Below are 6,000 nucleotides of genomic sequence, written 5' to 3' on the forward strand. Positions count from 1 at the left end.
CCACTTCTCAGCCCACTTCTGCATCCTATCAATGTCTCTCCGCAATCTTCAACAATCCTCTACACTGTCTGCAACACCACCAACCTTTGTGTCGTCTGCAAATTTGCCAAACCACCATTCTACTCCCACATCCATGTCGCTAATTAAAAAATCACAAAAAGTAGAGGTCCCAGAACAGATCCTTGTGGGACACCACTAGTCACAACCCTCCAATCTGAATGTACTCCCTCCACCACGACCCTCTGCCTTCTGTAGGCAAGCCAGTTCTGAATCCACCTGGCCAAACTTCCCTGGATCCCATGCCTTCTGACTTTCTGAATAAGCCTACCATGTGGAACCTTGTCAAATGCCTTACTAATATCCATGTAGATCACATCCACTGCACTACCCTCATCTATATGCCTGGTCACCTCCTCAAAGAACTCTATCAGGCTTATTAGACACGATCTGCCCTTCACAAAGCCATGCTGACTGTCCCTGATCAGACCATGATTCTCTAAATGCCCATAGATCCTATCTCTAAGAATCATTTCCAACAGCTTTCCCACCACAGACACAAGGTTCACTGGTCTATAATTACCTGGACAATCCCTACTACCTTTTTTGAACAACATTCGCCTCCCTCCAATCCTCTGGTACCATTCCCGTGGACAACGAGGACATAATGATCCTAGCCAGAGGCTCAGCAATCTCTTCCCTTGCCTCATGGAGCAGCCTGGGGAATATTCCGTCAGGCCCCGGGGACTTATCCATCCTAATGTATTTTAACAACTCCAACACCTCCTCTCCCTTAATGTCAACATGCTCCAGAACATCAACCTCACTCATATTGTCCTCACCATCATCAAGTTCCCTCTCAGTGGTGAATACCGAAGAGAAGTATTCACTGAGGACAATAGACAATAGGTGCAGAAGTAGACCATTCGGTCCCTCGAGCCTGCACCGCCATTTTGAAATCATGGCTGATCAACTACTACCAATACCCGGTTCCTGCCTTGTCCCCATATCCCTTGATTCCCCTATCCATAAGATACCTATCTAGCTCCTTCTTGAAAGCATCCAGAGAATTGGCCTCCACTACCTTCCAAGGCAGTGCATTCCAGGCCCCCACAACTCTCTGGGAGAAGAAGTTTTTCCTTAACTCTGTCCTAAATGACCTACCCCTTATTCTCAAACCATGCCCTCTGGTACTGGACTCTCCCAGCATCTGGAACATATTTCCTGCCTCTATCTTGTCCAATCCCTTAGTAATCTTATATGTTTCAATCAGATCCCCTCTCAATCTGCTTAATTCCAGCGTGTACAAGCCCAGTCTCTTTAACCTCTCTGCATAAGACAGTCCGGACATCCCAGGAATTAACCTCGTGAATCTACACTGCACTTCCTCTACAGCCAGGATGTCCTTCCTTAACCCTGGAGACCAAAACTGTACATGATACTCCAGGTGTGGTCTCACCAGGGATCTGTACAAATGCAAGAGGATTTCCTTGCTCTTGTACTCAATTCCCTTTGTAATAAAGGCCAACATTGCATTAGCCTTCTTCACTGCCTGCTGCACTTGCTCATTCACCTTCAGTGACTGATGAACAAGGACCTGAGATCTCTTTGTATTTCTCCCTTACCCAACTCTTACACCGTTCAGATAATAATCTGCCTACCTGTTCTTACTCCCAAAGTGGATAACCTTACACTTATTCCCATTAAATGCCATCTGCCAAGTATTTGCCCACTCACCCAGCCTATCCAAGTCACCCTGAATTCTCCTAACATCCTCATCACATGTCACACTGCCACCCAGCTTAATATCCTCAGCAAATTTGCTTATGTTATTCTCAATGCCTTCATCTAGCTCTATAAAACTCTAGTTAGGCCGCACTTGGAGTACTGTGCCCAGTTCTGGTCGCCTCACTATAGGAAGGATGTGGAAGCATTGGAAAGGGTACAGGGGTGATTTACCAGGATGTTGCCTGGTTTAGAGAGTATGGATTATGATGAGAGATTAAGGGAGCCAGGGCTTTACTGTTTGGAGAGAAGGAGGATGAGAGGAGACATGATAGAGGTATACAAGATATTAAGAGGAATATACGGAGTGGACAGCCAGCGCCTCTTCCCCAGGGCACCACTGCTCAGTACAAGAGGACATGGTTTTAAGGTAAGGGGAGGGAAGTTCAAGGGGGATATTAGAGGAAGGGCTTTCACTCAGAGAGTGGTTGGTGCGTGGAATGCACTGTCTGAGTCAGTGGTGGAGGCAGATACACTAGTGAAGTTTAAGAGACTACTAGACAGGTATATGGAGGAATTTAAGGTGGGGGTTATATGGGAGGCATGGTTTGAGGGTCGGCACAATATTGTGGGCCGAACGGCCTGTAATGTGCTGTACTATTCTATGTTCTATGAGTACATAGAAGATCCAACCAGAGATAGTGGATACTATATCTCCTATTATGGTATGAATCAAAGGAGGTGTCAGAAATTTGTGTAGGGGAACACGTTGCATATAGTCATCACAATTGTCATTAGTTTGGCAGGATCTCAAAACTAATGTACTAGGGAAGTCAAAGCTAATGTAAAAGCAAAAGAGAGGGCATACAACAAAGCAAAAATAGTGGGGAAGCTAGAGAATTAGAAACTTTTAAAAACCTACAGAGAACAACTAAAAGAATGAATAGTTGTGAAAAGATGAAATATGAAAGCAGGCTAGCAAACAATGTCAAAGTGGATAATAAAAACTTTTTCAAGTATATAAAAATAAAAGACAGATTAGAGTGGATATAGGACCACAGGAAAATAAGGCCAGAGAAATAATAATGAGGTACAAGGAGAAGGCAGATGAAATAAAGGAGTAAGACACTAGAAGTGAGCCAGTAGGCTGCTATGGAAGAGAAGTGAATGCAGTTACTATCTATCACAAGGGAGAAGGTGCTCAAAAATCTGAAAGAACGAGGGGGACATCAGTCACCAGACCAGATGATCTGCACCCTGGAGTTCTGAAAGAGGTAGCAGTAGAGATTGTGGAGGCATTACAAATTATCTTTCAAAAATTATTATACTTTGGCATGGTGCCAGAGGACTCGAAGCCTTCAAATATCACTCCAAGTCATGGAGTACTTGGTGACACAGGACAAGATAAGACAAAGTCGGTATGGTTTTCTTAAGGGAAAATTTTGCCTGACGAACCTATCGAGATTCTTTGAGAATGGGAATAAAAGAATACTTTTCTGGCTGACTGCCAGTGACTAGTGGTGTTCTGCAGAGTTCAGTGTTGGGACCGCTTCTTTTTATTTAGATGATGGAATAGATGACTATGTTGCCAAGTTTGCAGATGTCACAAAGGCTGGTGGAGCAGCAGGTAGTGTTGTGGAAACGGATAGGCTACAGAAGGACAAACAGATTAGGAGAATTGACAAGAAATATGAAATACAATGTTGGAAAATGTATGGTCGTGCACTTTGGTAGTACAAATAAATGTGCAGACTATTTTCTAAATGGGGGAGAAAATCCAAAAATCTAAGATTCAAAGGGACTTGGGAGTCCTTGTGAAGAATACCTTAAATGTTAACTTACAGGGTAAGTTGGTGGTGAGGAAGGCAAATGAAATGTCAGCATTCATTTCAAGAGGTCTAGAATACAAGAGCATGGATGTGGTGCTGAAGCTTTACAAAACACTGGTGAGGCCTCACCTTGAGTATCATGAACAGTTTTGGGCTCCTCATCTAAGAACAGATGAGCTGGCATTGGAGAAAGTCCAGAGGAGGCTCACAAGGATGATTCTGGGTATGAAAGGGTTATCATACGAGGAATGTTTGATGCCTTTGGGTCTGTACTCGTTGGAATTTAGAAGGACGAGGGGCGATTTCATTGAGACCTTTCAAATGTTGAAAGGCCTAGGCTGAGTAGATGTGAAAAGAATGTTTCCTATGGTGTGTGTGTGCCTAGGACAAGAAGGCACAAACTCAGGGTAGAGGGACAGCCACTTAATATAGAGGTCCAGAGACAATTCTTTCGCCAGAGAGTGATGAAATTGTGGAATTTGTTACCACAGGCAGCTGTGCATGCCAGGTCGCTGGGCATGTTTAAGGCAAAGGTTGATAGGTTCTTGACTGGACGGAGCATCAAAGGTCCGGGCACTGGGGCTGAGGACGGGAGAAAAGGATCAGCCTGAATGAATGACGGAGCAGATTTGGTGGGCAAGTGGCCTATTTTTACTCCTCTGCCTTACACACTTTTGTTTTGAAGATAATTATGGAGAACAATCTGTCTGGTGTTTGGGTTGAGGATCTCCAATATTGACGGTATCAGAAAGGCAAGTGCAGATTGGGAGAGTTTGTTGTTTAGCAAATGTGTTCTTCGTCAGCGGAGGGGGTCTTCAAAAGTGAAATTTTGAGTGTACAACGTTTGTATATTCAAAATGAAAGGCAAGGTTACTAGAGTTAGGGAACCTTGATTTTCGAGGGATATTAAAGCTCTGGTTAAGTAAACGAAGGAGACGAAGGAGGCGTATAGCAGGTATAGACAGGTACTAAATTGAGGTAGTTGTGGAGTATCAGAAATGTAAGATAACACTTCATAAGGAAATCGGAGGGGGGGGGGCTAAAATAAGGCACGAAGTTGCTCTAGCGCAGGAGGTGAGGGAGAATTCTAAGGGATTGTGTGTGTGTGTGTGTGTGTGTGTGTGTGTGTGTGTGTGTGTGTGTGTGTGTGTGTGTGTGTGTGTGTGTGTGTGTGTGTGTGTGTGTGTGTGTACACGATTGACTCCTGGTGGAGTCGTCGGGGCGCCGACATGACAAGCTTTTTGCACCGATCTTTTTGGTGATCGCTCATCTTTCGGCGTGTCTTCGGCATCTGAAACCTGGCGAAGCCCATCCCTCTCCAGGATTTTTTTTACGAGGTCGAGTTGCTAGTTCGACACAACCCAGGCACGGATGGAGAGCGTGCAAGGGAATCGGCTGGATTCCAACTCGGGACCTATCGCCCCGAAGTCCAGAGCTGATGCCACCAGCCGGTTTCATTTACCCTATTAACCTACTAACTGGCGCACCTTTGAAAGTGGCATGAAACCGGAGCACCAGGAGAAACACTACGCGGTTACGGGCAGAACGTAAAAGAATCCTTTCAGACTGCGATAGGAATTGAACTCGAGTCGCAGGATTCAGGATGAACTCAGGATTTCTGCGAGGTAGCGTAGCGGCTAGCGCAATTGCTTTATGGCGTCAGTGATTGGGATTCGATCCCCGCCGCTGTCTGGACATTTTCCCTGTGCTTGTGTGGGTGCCCCACGGTCGCGTAGCTGTTAGCGCAACGCGATTACAGTTTGGGACGTCGCAGTTCGGAATTGAATGATCCGCCGTCGGTAAGGAGTTTGTACATCCTCCCCAAGAATGCGTGGGTTTCTTCTGTATGCTCTGGATTCCTCCCACAACCATGTGTCTGTCCAAGCGTCTTTTAACCCTGTAATTTTACCCACCTCTACCAAATCCTCTGCCATCTCGCTCCATATACCCACCAGAACCCGTGTTTAAATCTCGTGGAGTGTAGCACCCCCAACCTTGGACATCCTACGCTGATCATTAAACGTAACGGAATTATCGGAATGCTAAAGCACAGAACGGACCCGCAATGTTGTTCCGATATCGTAACCTGCTTCAATATCACTTTAATTCTCTCTTCCTACATAGCCATACATGTTTCTATCATCCCCGTGCCTTTCTAAGGGTTTCGTAAACGTTCATAGCGCACTTACTTTGGCACCAGCCCTGGCAGGGCGTTCCATGCACCCACCATCTCTGAACATACCTCTGACATCACCCTGCACTTTTCTCCAGTCACGTTAAAAATTCTGTTCCCTCGTATTAGCCATTTTCGCTCTGGGAAATAAAAAGGAGGTAGTGGGCTATCCACTCGATATATGGTTCTTATCATCTTGTACATCTCTATCAAATGACCTCTCACCCTCCTTCACTCCAAAGAGTGAACTCAACCTATCCTTATGAGACATGCTCT

The sequence above is a fragment of the Hypanus sabinus genome, chromosome 6 (genome assembly GCF_030144855.1).
Source record: "Hypanus sabinus isolate sHypSab1 chromosome 6, sHypSab1.hap1, whole genome shotgun sequence".
NCBI lineage: Eukaryota > Metazoa > Chordata > Chondrichthyes > Myliobatiformes > Dasyatidae > Hypanus > Hypanus sabinus.